Here is a 14993-nt window from a genome sequence, read left to right on the forward strand (position 1 = left end):
ATGTCCAACTCTACCGATTTTTTAAAGTGCCTCATCTTTATCCTCCCCCCTAGACTAATGCCCAGAGAGCCCTACCTTGATGGCACCACTTATTTTATGCCTGTGGAAGAGCCTCATCACGTCCTGCAGCTGGCCTCTCTAGATCCAGATAGTCAGCTCAGAGCCCTGGTACAAAAAGAAAGAAGAAGTAAAGTTCTCTGAAGATACTTTTGCTCTATTCTTTTTAGCACTGTCTCCACCATCGCTACCACAACTACCACCCCATCTTTAGCAATTGCTTAGTCTTCTGTTTCCTAAGCGAGCCCCACCAAGCCATCAACTCTCAGGCACTTTCCTTTCTCCAGGGGATTGTGTCAGAGAACTGAGCTTGGAGCTGTAGAAATTATTTTAAGCTCCCTCCAGGCACGCCATTATGGACCATGGCTTAATCACTTGTGAAACAAATATCCTTATAAAGATCTGGGGTAAAGATCTCTAAGAGATGTGAGGCAGTAAAAAACTGTAGATTTTTGAAAGCATGCATTCAAGGAATACTAGCCTCTTGCCACTTTTAAAGAAACATAGAAGGTAGCACAAGGGAAGAAGACATCAGGTTCTTAGGGTGCATCTACACTGAAGAAATAATGCAGTTTGATATGACTTTAACTGCCATGGCTCCATCTTAACAGAATTCTGGGATGTGTAGTTTTGTGAGGCACTAGCACTCTAAAGACCTTTTAAACAAATTGCATAGGATGGAGCTGCCGTACTTAAAGTGGTGTCAAGCTGTATTATTTCTACATTGTAGGTGCACCTTTAGATGTACCCAATATGGCCATCATTATACCATGAATCCACTAGGTGTGCAGGGCTCCTGATTCCTAATAGCCTAGGCACATGTGCCTTTCAGGTGGTGAGTGTGTACTAGGGTTGCAAGTTCAATACTATACTATGGCGGGATACACACCGCCATATAGTACGTACTGTATACGTACTAGGGTTAGGAAGGGGCGCCCTTCCACATGGGCGGCGCCATCTTTACGTACTGGACGCATAGCGTCCAGACGTGTCGTGGCACTTATGATGTCGCGAATGCGCCTGCGGCGCCTCGCGACGTCATAGATGCGCCACAGAAAGAAGCTCCGAAATGGAGCTTCTTTTTTGCTCCGCGCGGGAGTCGCGCAGTTTGGCTGCTGCGGCTCCCGCACGGAGCAAATGGTGGCGGCGGGGGAGCGCCGCAAAGCGGCGGTTTGTATCCCGCCTATATTAGGTCCTGAGGTTTCAGTACCAAGTCCTGAGAATGGGAGCAGATCCTGGTTGATGTTTCCAGTGGCAGCCCCCGGTGATGCTACACTGAGGATCAAAGTTCAAGTCCCATTCAATACAATGGAGGTAAAATTGCACCCCTTACATAAAATGGAAAAATTCAAACTTGCTTTTTGGAATTTATATATTTTTGAATATTTTTAAGTAGTGGATGGCTGAATCCACTGATGAAGAATCTGTGGATATGGAAGGCAGACTGTACTTCCATTTTTTAAAGCAGCACTCTTGCCTTGAGATTCCTCCTCCTTGCCTTGAGGACTGGAGAAGAGCCTAGTAAGTACCATCAGGACAATAACTTGTCCATTAAGGAAGGGAGGCAGGTGAGCATCAAACTTTCTAAGTAGTATCCTATATTTAATAATGACTGAAAAGCTGAACGTTGGAAGAATGATTGCTATGAAAAATGAATGCGCTTGTTTCCATGATCCTGTTTATATCTATTTGTTTCATATTTTGCAATGTGGAAATGTACCTTTCTCAGCTGGCAATGGATTTTATCACTAGGTGCATCCAAGTAAACACTGTTTTCTTTCACTCAGACATAATGCTGCTTCAAAACATTCTACGAAAAGTGGCTACTACTAGACCAACTCATTTATTTTGACTCTGAACTACCATTTTCCTCTCCAAAGAAACAAAGCATTAAGGAAAGTAAAATAGATTCCACCCCAGGAAATCATCCATGAGGAGACTTTGCTACTGTTGTTAATAATAAAGGTGGGTGGTGTTGGAAAGAAAGAAAATAAATAATGTGATGCAATGAAAATTAATATAATGTTTATGATTGAATGGACAAAAACATTTCTAGATGAATTGCAAAATGATTACATCTGTAATAATGAAACTGGGAAAATGAATTCATTTTCTTACACACTTGTACAGTTTTGAAAAATAATCCTCTTTTAAAACCTAAAGGACAAACATCAGAATGCAGCCAAAAGGGTGTGCCCAGGCAACAAGATGGCACAAATGAGAAACAATGCACAAAACTGCTACTGTATATACTCTGCTACAAGTCAACCTTTTGCATATGACAAAGGCAAGTATAGGGGCCAAAATTATGGATTTTGAGATGACCTGTGGATAAACAGTATAAAACCTAAGGATGAAGGCAAGGGGGATGTAACAAAGGATGTCAAAGATGAAGCAAAGGAAAACATTGCCAAAGAACTTACAGAATCCTGGCAGGAATAACTGTTTGTGTTCACCTGAAAAGCTGGTTGGATGAGAAGGAAACTACTGTAAATGGTGGCTGTGTGATATGGGGTGGAAAACACACGACAAAAAGGATGGAAAAGAAAAGCAAAGAAAATGATGACTACGTTAGCAGTTATTATAGTCTTTCACTTTCATGTGATAACTTTGCTTGATTTTAACCCAGAAAAGTTGACAACCACACACAGATGTTTTAATCAAATTCACCAAAGCTCGATTCCTCTCAGTGCTCTTTTGAGGTGAAGTGCCAAAGAGCTGCCATCACTGCCATTGCTGCCATCTTAACACCCAGGCATTCAAAAAAGTCAGAATCAGTGCCACCCCAGAGAGAGTAGAGGGGGTTGGTGCTTATTTTGGGTGCTTCTAAGAAGGAATCATGTTGTGTACCTGCCTTTCACTACTGTACTCAGAGAAAGGGATGCTTCCTTTTTTAAATTAAGAATTCAAGTACAGAACCTATGTTGACCCGTGCATAAGTCAATCCAGGTTTTGGGGGGCAATTTTTTGATTAAAATTTCTAGACTTATACATGGGTATATACTGTATTTTGAGCAGAGAAACACAGGAATGTGTGTACACTACTGAATGAACAAATCAAAGCTTCTGTAAGCAGAAGGGCAGGTACACAACATGACTCTGCCTGACCTTAAGTCAACTGATTAGTCCTGTGAACCCATATCAGGTGAAGGCCAAGGCCTGCTTTGATAAAGCACTTTATCTTCCTTTGGGCCTCTTGTTAGGCACTCAACGATGGCCCCTTTGCAAGGCCATAAAAAAGGCTTTGGCAAAACCAAAGAAACTCATATATAGAACTCCATACCATCCACCTTCCTGATTAATTCTCTGTCATCCCATTGTTCCAGTTGCTTTTAAATTGTCCCACTTCTCTTTCCCCCTTTCCCTTTGACCTTAGCTTTTTTCAATTGCTGCAAAGTGAGTTCAAAGTGGAAAAGTAGTTTTTACTAAGTCAACTCAGTAGGACTGAGAGGAAAGGTGCAATCTTGCCCTTTCCAGTAGGTTCAGGAAATGCAAGCTGCTGCATTCTCTCCCAGCTTGTGTTTTCTTCCTCATTTTGGTCATCTTGACCAAACTCTGATATTGCTTGCCCACAAGTGTCAAGCTCTATCTATCTATCTATCTATCTATCTATCTATCTATCTATCTATCTATCTAATCTGCAAATATAGAGAAAAGGAAGGAAGGAAGGGGGGGGGGAGAGAGAGAGCATGATTTATATCGTAGACACATTTTTGACTTAACGAAACTTTCTGCAAAGGTTAACAACTTCGGTCCCTTGCCTCTTGCTGCATGGTCTGGTGCCATAGCACCTACCCCACCTCTCAATAGTATGGTTCTCCAGATATTGTTGCATTGCAATTCCCAGCATTCCTCACCACTGCCTATGAAGGCTATTAGAGGTTGCATTGCAACAATATATGGAGGGCCATACCTTTCCCACCCTGTTCTAAAACTACTTGATGTATATAAAGTGCTCTATATAAGGCATTGAGCACTGGGTGCTGGTTTGTGTCATGCTGTAGGTGGAGAATTCTATGTTTGAATGTTTGACTGTATCTTTTAAAAACAAAACTTGTTTGCATGCAGACAGGAGGACGATAGCTAGACTATAAACATCTAAGAGATGAATAACAACAGTGAATATCGGTGATATATTAGTTTTCAATGCAGAGGAATGTTCAGATGTGAAATCCCTTAGTTGTTGTTCTCAGGAACTCTATAGCTCATAATTTATATGATGATATGCAGGGAAATAGGGGCAAATTTTCAAGTGCAGGCTTTTATCGTGGCAGTTCTCCTAGCCATGCCTACAAGGAGAGCCCCAAATGCAGATAGTTGTGGAGATCCACATTAGGTTTGCGAGGATGAATACAAGACAGGGCTCCCATTGCTTTAACAGTCAGCAGATCCTGGATCAAGAAATTCCATCAGGCAAAACTACAGCACATCTTCTCCTTCACCCTCCAAACCAAGTCTTTAGCTGAAGCCTCACCCCTCCCAACATGGTTATTTATTGAACAGAGGAAAATGGGGAAGGGGATGGATGAGAATAGTCCAGTTCATGCAACTGAATGGACAGTACTTCAGTCTTAGCTTAGATGAAACAGAATAGCCTGAAGGGGGTAGCAGATGATATCAACACCAATCCCAAGCAAGAAATCTCGGTATTTTGACCCTCGTAGCTCTGGCTCCATTACTCACATCCCCCTCCCCAAGATGTCTGATCTGGCAGGGACTGTCATGATTAGGTAGAAACGTCTTGACAAAGTTCCCAGCAGGCCTTGGACTGGCACTTCCCATCCAAGCTCTCTATTCCTGGACAGAAAGATATCTTTCAGAGGTGGAATAACTAGTATTCCTGATCTGTGGTGTGATTCTTTGGTCTTGATTTCTTCTTCCTTAGCCTCATTTTGTGGCTTGTCTTCTGGTGGTGGTTATTGTCATCATAATCATTATCATTATATTGCCCAAAAACAGGACTCAGGTGGCTCTGACTTTCTCATTTGTCTTAACTTCTAGCTTGTCCTGAGACCCTGGTTTGCCTTGTTGTTGTGACTTTTGATTTGATTGGCTACTGGTCAGTTGTCCAAACCCTAGTGCCTGGTGCTGGAAGTAGAAAGGACTCAACACTTGTATAAAGTGTTGGGATGGTGGTGGAATGGCAAATGGGACAATCCCTGCATTCCCCACCCCCATATATCTTGAATTTAAAGCCTTTAGCTCCTTCCTTATTTTTTGAAGTCACTTCCCTCTTCTTCAAGGAAGATATTATTCGTCTGAGAAAACAATAGTTATAGGGTTCCAAAATAGCTGCTATCTTACCCATGTAAGCTTTAGGGGTTCTTGTAAGCAGGTATAGCTTATATAAAGGGACCCAAGGGGTCTAAAAAGAAAAACGAGTTGGCTCCTTCACTCCATGTTGCCATGAGGAAGCCAAAGCTCTGTAGGAACTAGACATTTTCTTAGGCCAATAAGTTCAGGGGGGGGGGGGGGGGGTCACTTCCTCTTTTAGTATGCATAACTGGAGACAAGGGTTCAAATCCCTGCTCAACCATGGAAATTAATTGGTGACCTTGGACAAGTCATACTCTCTCAGCCTCAGAGAAAGGCAAAGACAAACACCCTTTGAACAAATCTTGCCAAGAAAAAACCACGATAGGTTTGCCTTGGAGTTGCCACAAGTTGGAAACGACTTGAAGGCACACAGTAACAACAATTTTGCTGCCTTCAGCATATAGTTAAATAATCCCATTGAAATGGATTTTTAATCTTGACTTTGCCTTAAGCACACTTTTGCTCTGCACAAAATGGGGCTAAGCAGCCCACTGGCTGGATTGTACCCTTCATAAAATAACAAAGCAGATTCTGTCTTCCTTAAGCAGATCAGAGAAATGACTTAGGATATTACATCATGGGATGTAAAAAGCAGCGTTATTGATGACTCGATCTGCTTTGTTGCACGCAGGTGCTTCTGAACTTATCTCACATATTTTATTTGGAAAGAAGGAATGCTGTGGTTGACAGAGCAAGGAGAATCTGTTCCTATGGCTCCAATGAATTGTTTAATAAATATATTGAAACTAAAAAGGAAAGCGACTTGGCTTCTTCACTCCATATTGGCAAGTGTAGTGAACTTAGTCCGTGAGGAAGCCAAAGCTCTGTAGGAACTAGACGTTTTCTTAGACCAAAGAGTAAAACAAAACCATTGCGTCTCTCCTCCTTTTCCGCCCTGGTTCCATCTCCTCCTCACTTTTGCACATAGCTTGGCAAAGCATAGGAACAACAACATCTTTCCCATGCTGAGGAAATAGCCAAGGAACCATGTCAGTGTGATCAAGAGTGGAGGGCAGCAACCAATGGGAGAAGCGACTTGGCCTCCACACCCACCACCCACCCTTGGAATGAGAAAGGGCCGGCACCCGTCTGTCTCTCTACATTGCACGCTTTGAAAGAAACGTCTGGCAAGACAACCAGATGCACTTGGCGGGTGGTATTTGGCTCTGCAGCATTATTAACTAAACCGTACTCAAGCAAAAATGCAGCGTGGACTGTTTTAAATCCAGTGCTTGGATTTTACTGGAAGCAGGCTTTGATTGTTTACTGGCACAAATAAAACAAAACATTTCTTTCTATTAGTAAGAGGGAAAAGAGAATTAAAACATTCCCTTCTCCCAAACTGATCAATTGACTGCAGGAATGAAGACTTTGGCAACTAGAGAGTTAAGGATATTCAAAGGGAGACACCAGAGACATGTCATTCCATCTGGAAGATATTTGAAAAGATATATTCACAAGAGTAACCTTTTCTCAGACACTGTGAGTAATACAAACATCCTAAAACACAAATGTAGAACTAGGACACTGATGGTCACACCACAACAAGAAACAGCCTCCACAGTTTCTCTTCTATTCCAGCCAACAGTGCCTTGTCTGGTTCATCTCAGTTTAGACCAGACCGAAAAGCCTTTCTCACTTTTTGCCACAGTTCATTGCTGTTTTGTGAGATTTTCTGTGTATCTTAAATTTTCTTATTTTATAGACCCAGTGACAGCCCAAAATGGAAGAAATTAAAACAGTGTTTGGGAAATACACTCCAAATTCTGCTGTCTCAGGATCAAGAATTCACTTAGAAGAAGAAAAAAGAGAGAGGTAGTTTCAAGTTCCATTTGTTATTTATCACATTAAAAAAATTATTATGGGCATACATTTGTCTTTTAGTAGCCTAAAGGGATGTGAACTGGGAAGGTCTTGGCTGCAAACTCTGTGAGCCCATTTGCTGAAAGTCCTAAAGGAGTAAATTGGGGCAAGGATGGGTATTGCATGAATCCTCCCCAATGCTGCTGAACTGCAGCTCCCAGCATTCTTCACCACTGGCTATGCTGGCTAGGACTGATGGAAGTTTCAGTTGACAACATCAGGAGGGTGGTACGAATCCCAGCCCTGAACAACAATATACTATGGGGTTTGTGCAACCAGTCTATTCCTCTGTAGGGTTACTGTTTTGTGATAGTTCAGAAGCAGAGTTCTAAACCACTGAGCAGCAGTTGGGAAAGTTGCTTTTTTGACTACAACTTTCAGAATTTGCGGCCAGTGTAGCAAGTGTCCTAACATTAATTTCCTGGGGTCCGTTCACATTATACACTTTGTTCAATGCATTTTGCAGCTTGTATATTACATTTTGCATTTTGTATAATGCATTTTGCACTTTGCATTTTGATTCTACTTTAATTGTCTTTAATGAAATGCTAGAGTTTGTATTTGGCAGGGGGCTCAGTGTTGCCAAGAAGCCTCGAAGATAATTCCCCAAACGTTTGGCCAAAACTCACCAAATCCCCCCCCCCCCATATCTCACCAAATACTTATTTCAACTCTCAAAATTACCATTAAAACCAATCACCAAAATCACACCAAAGGCTCTGAAAAGTACCCATTTTGGTGTGAAAGTCACCAGATTGGCAACACTGAGAGGAGCTCTCTGGCTGAGGGGTCTAAATACCCCTCCCTAAAATGCAGTTCCCAGGATTCCAGAGGCTGTTACCATGGCAGTTAAAGTGGAATCAAAATGCTATAGGTTTGTAGTGTGAAAGGGCTCCTGTAGCCAAAACAACAACTGCAGCTTTTTCCTAGCTCCAGGTAGGATATTATTTTCTCTTCACTCAATGACTCAAGGACCAGGGTTTCCAGTTTGTGACCTGAAATGCTCAAAAATCCTGCCACCTGATTGCATCAGGGAATTAGAGGACCCTGTGACTTTTTCACCATCTTCCATCTTATGTGAGGAGCAGGGCTTCAGGTGCATTACATGGGAAGTAGAAGGCTGGTGGTTGCAAGAACCACAGGAGTCGTGTGGAAGAAGCTGGGACTGCCTGGTGTCTCAATGCATGAAAGGCCAGAGCAAACATCTATCTTAGATATACTCACAGAAACTCACATGGACTCAAAGGATGCAGGGCCCAAAGTTTACATTTCGGGAATATATGTGAGATCACACAACTCAAGCAAACAGTCATGGTAGCTGTGTGTCAAGTAGATCAAAAAGAAAGCAGACACTAATAATTTTCTAGGCATATTGTTATGTTGGTGAACAAATACTAGAATTAGGAATGTTTTTCTCATAGTTTTATCTCACCATACTTCCATGTACAGTAATTTAAATTCCATGACTTCATTCCGTGCCTTTCTGTGGACAGGATGGAAACAATACATACTCTTGAACATTTTGCAGATGAAAACAGGTGATCGCAAACCAAGCATCACTGTATACAGCAGGATGGAGTTACCTACAGGCAAAGTGATAATTGGATTCTCAATTTTTCCTGAAGTCCACAGACTTTCTTTTTAATTACCTATTTTACTGAGTTTCTAGTTCAGGAGGCTACCTTCTAATTTACTACATAGGAATGCATGTTGGCTTAGCCAGCACAGAGTTAAGTACATGTTTAAATGTTTGCTCAGAGGTAAGTTTCTGTTTAATAGGGCTTATAATCCCAAAGGCTGGCAAATGTGAAAGTAAGTCCCACTTAGTCAGGACAGCTCATTAATTTATTTAATTTATATCCAGTCTTTCTCCCAATATGGAACCTAAAGTAGACGTTCATCTGAGTAAATTTCTTACTGTTGAACTATATTTCTGATTCCAGCCTTAAGAGCCAAACTAAATAGGACATCAACCACTATCAGTTGCGTGACTTTTGTTTTGTAAAATAAAATAGCAGATGTGAGGCCTCTGATCCAAATAGGGACCCAGGCAGGAAGGTAGGGGCAGCATCATTAGGGATGGTGGTCACCAGTGCAGCAACTCATGGTGTCACTCATTGACTTTCTGGGTAGGGATGGAGATGGAGAGGAGGGTCTCATCCCTGGGAACCCATAATCCCCTCCAGTTCCACCCCTGAGACAGCAAAGAGAGCACACAGATACTGAGCAAGAACAGTTTTTTTAATTACAAAAGACCTCACCCCTCAAGGAAAGAGGCGCAGGAGGGAAGAGCAGAAAAAGGCCCATGGCCTCACCCTAATAGCAATAGCAATACATTTTGATACTGCTTATCTATGAACTAATACTCTCTAAGCAGTTTACAACGTATAAGCCAATTGCCCCCCCCCCCCCAAAAACCGGGGACTCATTTATACCAACCTATGAAAGGATGGAAGGTTGAGTGGACACTGGAGCCCTCCTCTAAGATCGAACGTATAACACTGTGGCTGCAGCACCAGGGTTTCCTTACCCCCCCCCCCCCAGGCAGCAGCACACCAAAAGAGATTCCCTCTTCTTTGTAAGGCTTTGGGATGCTTCACCCTCTCTGATGGTGTCACTGCTTTGGCTCATATTCCCCCGCACCCCCGGTGCCGTGATGGCGAATCTTTTAGAGACCGAGTGCCCAAAATGCAACCCAAAATCCACTTATTTAGTGCAAAGTCCTGTCCCTCTGGGTTCTAGTAACGAATCTGGGTGAACTCTGTGCTGGGATAACAGCAATGTGCCTACAGAGAGGGCTCTGAGTGCCACCTCTGGCACACGTGCATAAGGTTCGCCACCACTGCCCTAGTGACATTACCAGGTAGGCTGCTTTATTCTTGTTTCCCCACTGAGGTCCTGATACAGGTCAATATCTCCTACTCCTGTTTTTGGCACTGGGTGAAAACCACCCCCAAACCCCGATAAAATCACTGATAGAGCCCACTAAAAGAGCCCTTGTCCTAGATGCTAGAATAAGATGTTTTCTTCTCCCCCAGGACATTTTGATGAAGAAAATCCCCTTTCTGTCAAGGTCCAGTAGAACTCCTAGGCACCATTCCCACTGGCCCATTTAACGTGGGTGGAACTGGGTAGATCCGGATGCCCCTCTCCAGAATCTCCCGTTAGTGAGTGCCCACTAGATTTGAGGGGCATTTTAACCCAAATGCCTTATTGGCTTTAACTTAAAGGCGCCTGCTGTCAATCAAGCGATTGTCATAGGTGTCATTTGCAGGGGCATTGGAAGTGTGATTCCCCCTCCTTTTTTTAAAGATCCATGCACAAAATGCCCCAAAGTGCGCACATTTTGTCAATTTAAAATCTCGGTGTGGTGTGTGTGTGTGGCAGTGGGTCAGTGCAGGTTATGATTTGCCCTTGGCCCCATTTTCACACCCAAAATGCAAGTTTAAGCATCCTGTATCCCCCACTCCTTGCCACCCCAGAATGCCCTTACACATGTAATAACAACAACAACAACACAACAAACAATAATAATTCCTCACCTCAGAAATGCCAGAAAAGGATGTGATTGTCATGCATTCTTTTTTGCTTTAAAAGCAATTCAAGGTTACCCCTGAAGAGACAGTAGCAAAAGCATGTATCGTTTTGCCAATTGGCCTAATTTACAAGAGCAACAAATGTAGCATTCGAATTGTAGGACTGTTGGCAAAGGAAAAAAAGTCTAGCCCATTTGCAACATTTCCCCTTTGCTGGAAGCCAGCCAAATAGAGGGAAAGTGAACAAGCAGCTAGCCAGGTTCTATCTATCTACTGATATCTGCCTCAAGAAAAATAGCACATATTTTGTCAAAAATAATTTAAAAGAATAAAATAAGGGGGGGAAGGTGCCTGATGGGAGCTCCGTTGTGGCCCTGCCTTTGACCTACCTGAACTGACCCTTTCCCTCCTGCTAGAGGAGCTTTGCCATTGCCTTCCACTGAGGCTGAGAGAGAGTGACCTGTCAGTTCCAACTGACCCATGGAATCAATTGGGAATAAAGGGAAATGCAGCGCAGGCATTCTGACTGTAGCATCCGCATATACCCTAACACTAAATAATAATAATAATAATAATAATAATAATAATAATAATAATCCAGGAGCAAGAGAAATGAAAGGAGAACAAGCAAGCACCCAAAAAATCATGCACATAAATTGTCCAAAGAGGCTGCTTCTGCTGCATCCATTTCCCTCATCCCCCAGCTTGGCCCCACAGCCCTATTTCCCTGGGCAATCCTCCTCCTCCTCCTCCTCCTCCTCCTCCTCCTCCTCCCCTCCTCCCCTCCTTCCGACTCTCACCTCCCTCTGAGCTGCCCTGGCTCCTTCACTCCTCCTGCTCCATTATAGGATGCCCTCCATGGCTCCCTTCTTCCCAGGGCTCCTTCCTCCTCCTCCTCCATCACTTTTTCCGCTCCCCCACCTCCCTTTGATAGCCCTTTGCAGCCCAAAAGTCACCCGTGATTTCCCCTTTTATCCTCTTCACCCTTTGCATCCAGATTCCCCCTTTTCCTTCGGCTCTTTCCCTCCTCCCCCCCTTCCCGTCGATGAGGGGAAGGAATGCTCTGACCTCTGCCCACCCTCCGACCTTAATCCCTCCCTGAATTTGCCCCGATCATGATCGAGGGCAAGTTCATATTTTCGCGGAACCGCGGGTCTTTTGAGAAAAGGCGGATTTTAGCCCGATTCGGATACCCCGGGGTAAGGGGCATTTCCTTGTACAGCCTCAACATGGATTGGTGACAGAATCGGGCCCAATATGAACTTCATGTGGAAGAATCGATTTCAAAACTGGTGTAAAAGGTAATGTGAATGGCTCCCTAGTACAGAAAATCAGGCTTCAGTAGTTAGTTCAACTCAGAAACTTTAATTCAGTAACTATAGATCCATTCAAGTGATGTTCATTGTTAGAACTAACAAGCAGGCATTAACATTGACTGTTCAACAGTACATTATTTTAGAATCATGGTGGGCTGCATTCTTATGCGATGTAAGTACTAACACACTTCCCTCTCTCTTTCCTAGATGGTGTGTCTGCATCCTCTCCACTTATCTTCCAACCAAATAGCGGTTTATTTCCTAGCTGTTATGTCCATTTCTACTGTAGAACCACCACACACGCAGTTTCCTCATATTATGGCAGGACAAAAGCAAGTGCAACCCCTGACACTCCTTAGACAGCTGTATTCTAACAGCAGCTCTCATGCAACAGCAGGATAATGCAAGGACTTCTGTTTCCTGGAGCATCTTTTCCACTAAATAGCTAAAAACTGCAACTTGAATCTCAAGGAATGATTGTTTCCAAAAGAAGTCTTATTTCCAGCATCTGGAGTCCTCCCTCCTTCTCCCTTCACTCATTTTTCATTTGCATTAGGAAGGAAGATCCCATTAGATTTAAGCCTCAATAATTGAACTGAATGTTCATTAGCATTATAACTTGAGTTCATGCTGGAATATTGGTGGTCTAACACATTCCGGTCCCACCTTCCCTTCAAGGATTTAAAGTGTTTATGGAAGTTTCCCATTTTATCTTCACAACAACTTGTGAGGTAGATTAGGTTGAGTAAGGCTGCTCAATGAGCTTCGTGGTAACTCTGGTACTCTCTTTTATTACGGTGGAAGATTCCCATTTATATTGGTAACAGCCTTGTGAGCTCTATTATGCGTGAGCACTAATGATTAAATAAGGCCACACAATAACTTCATGGTACATTCTGGACTTCTCTTATATCATAAGAGATTCCAGAACTGGGAAATTGAGATTCCAGATCTGGGAAAGTGTAACCATTTTCTTGCATACAAATGAGGAGAAACATACAATTCTTTGGGAAAGCAAGCAGTTTAAAAAGTTTAACACAAATCCATATACACAATGCCTATCAGATTATTCCAGACACTTGCTCAGTCCTGGCTCGGAAATTCTTCCAATATTTTCTAGGATTTCCCCCCAGCTGCAGATAATTGTAATCAGATTGAGAATTTATATGACATGAACTAAATATGCTCGATTCAATGTTAGCTGGTTTTAAAATAAATCAGCCGAACCCTGGGCAAAGTAAATAACCTTAATGTTAAAGGGGCCTAATCTCCATGATTTTAATTTTCCCATTGAAAACAAAGAAAGTTCAAATGTGAAAACTTTGGCTGGATCATGCCTGCAGAGATGTAAAACTATGTAAGCAATGCTGTTTTCTCCATTACATTATGTTATTGTTGTTAAATAAATGTAATAAAATAATAATTTGTAGAAGGGTATAATGAACAGTGCATTTCAAAAATACCACGATGAGTGAAAATGTGTCCTTTCCACAGCTCCGGGTATAATGAAGAGGCATTTTTAGTAACTTTTAAAAGCTGTCCTTTAAATGCACTTTAGCAGTATTTTTAGAGGCATTTAAAAATATTATGCTATTCTCCTAAACATTCTAAAAATTCTCTTCTCCCGAATATATACTTTAAAATGAGAAGACAAACATAACAAAGCAATTCCCCTCCGTCTAAAATTATGGGCTCTGCAGCAAGTTTCATAAACCATTCGTTTCAAAAATAACGGATCTGTCATGTGTAATTTTAGGGCATGTGAGCAAAGGTCTCTCCAAACTACTTAATGTGACCTCTGAATTGATTTAGACAATAATGATAAGTGAAATGGGCCAATCCAGTCAAAATGAAGCACTGTTAATCCAAATGGGCTTAAAAGAGAGTATTGGTGTGAGAAGCTAATCAGTTTTTGAATTAATTGGTCCTTAACTCTAAACACAGTTAGAGGAACACAGTTAGATGTAGTGCTTCTAATCTTTCCAGATGCTTTATTGGAGGCTTGATGTGATATGTGTTTCAGATACGCAGCTGAACCTACCTTCTGTTCCTTGTGTTTATGTGTGTTTGATCTGTTTATAAATTGGTTAGTCACTGGAGTTGCATGCTCTTCCAGACGCGCATTTGTGCTGATTTACGCCTCACTATTGATATGCTTATTGACACTTATTTCTTATTAATTTATATCCCATCTTTCTCCCGATATGGGATCCAAAAAGGCTCAGTTAAAAGAACATATAGATAAACAATATCTATTGCAATTTTTTTAAGGTTTAGAATTTATTAAGACAATTACAATTGCGTAAACTAGGTTTCACATTTGTGACTGGTTTGTATTCATGATCCCTACATACAGTTGGCTCTCCACATTTGTGGCTTTGACTTTTTGCATTCGACTGTTTGTGGTTTTTGATTAAAATATTCTGTTTCTCTAGGAATCTCTAGCTCCTCTGGAGCAACTCTTCCAGAAGTTGACCATAGAGTGCATTGGACAACCTAGATGTTCCTAAGAAAAAAACACTTCTCTATGCATGATTGTAGGTTCTCTCCACCAGCATAATTCTATGATCAACTACTGGCACAAGTAGACACATAGAGTTGCTCTGAAGGACCTGGAAATTCCACAAGTACGTTCTCTTAGGTAAAAAGAATAGTGTTTTTTTTTTATTTGACAGGGATCTTGGCTTCTGCCTGTTATATTGGGAAGCTTCCAATGATGTTCCCCTCCCCAGTCTTGAAGCTTCAACCAGTTAGAACTTGCGTGCAGAGGGATTGTGTAGAGCCTTTGAGACTAACTGTGCAAAAGAAGTCAAATATATAGCCGTGTTAGTCTGTAGAATACAGTACTAGAGAGGAGCTGTAGCACATTTGAAGACTAACTGAAAGAAAGAAATTGGGCAAGCAT

The sequence above is a fragment of the Sceloporus undulatus genome, chromosome 2 (assembly GCF_019175285.1).
Source record: "Sceloporus undulatus isolate JIND9_A2432 ecotype Alabama chromosome 2, SceUnd_v1.1, whole genome shotgun sequence".
In the NCBI taxonomy this organism is placed as follows: Eukaryota; Metazoa; Chordata; class Lepidosauria; order Squamata; family Phrynosomatidae; genus Sceloporus; species Sceloporus undulatus.